Here is a 667-nt window from a genome sequence, read left to right as displayed (position 1 = left end):
TCTTCCATTTACTGAGGGTTGAACTATGTAGTAAAAAACTACACTAAATGTTTAATGTGCTACCTCATTCTTCTTCTTATTCATGTTCTTCAAACGCCCTGGCAGTGTAACTCTGCCATCCGTGTTAGGGCACTCCCAGCAGTTAGGTAACTAGCTTGAGGACACATGGATGGATTTCCACTCAGGTCTCTCTCTTTCTTACCTGTGCTCTTTTGCAGCCACGCTCAATGTCACCTTGTATGTAGTTTTCTGAAGTCAAAGCCAAGAAAGGCAGTTTGCTTACTGGTTAATAGAAAAGATCAAAGCGGGGGAAAAATCAAAATTAAGGATCTTGGCTCTGCTTTTGTGGGCAGAGGGTGGGGGAGAAAGGATTATTTCTTATCATTGTTATCACCAGGTGGTTGCAAGTTTAGTCCAATGCAGAAACCACGTTTCCCGTGCTTCTGAGAGTCCCGGAAGAACCAAATCTGTCTAATCGCCAGCTCACAGGTGACCTTGTGCTTACGGGGCTTATTCCTCCATCCTGAGGGGCAGCCAAGTCAGGCCTCCTGGCCACATCCTCCCTGCCCCCTGGCGGTGACCTACAGCTCATTGCGTCAGGACGATGCTCGAGGGAGGCGTCGCTGTGGCAGGGGATGTCTTTGGAATCTGTCCCCTCCTCTCTATT

This window comes from Pteropus vampyrus, unplaced genomic scaffold, assembly GCF_000151845.1.
Source record: "Pteropus vampyrus isolate Shadow unplaced genomic scaffold, Pvam_2.0 Scaffold16, whole genome shotgun sequence".
NCBI lineage: Eukaryota > Metazoa > Chordata > Mammalia > Chiroptera > Pteropodidae > Pteropus > Pteropus vampyrus.
Note: the sequence above shows the minus strand (reverse complement) of the source record.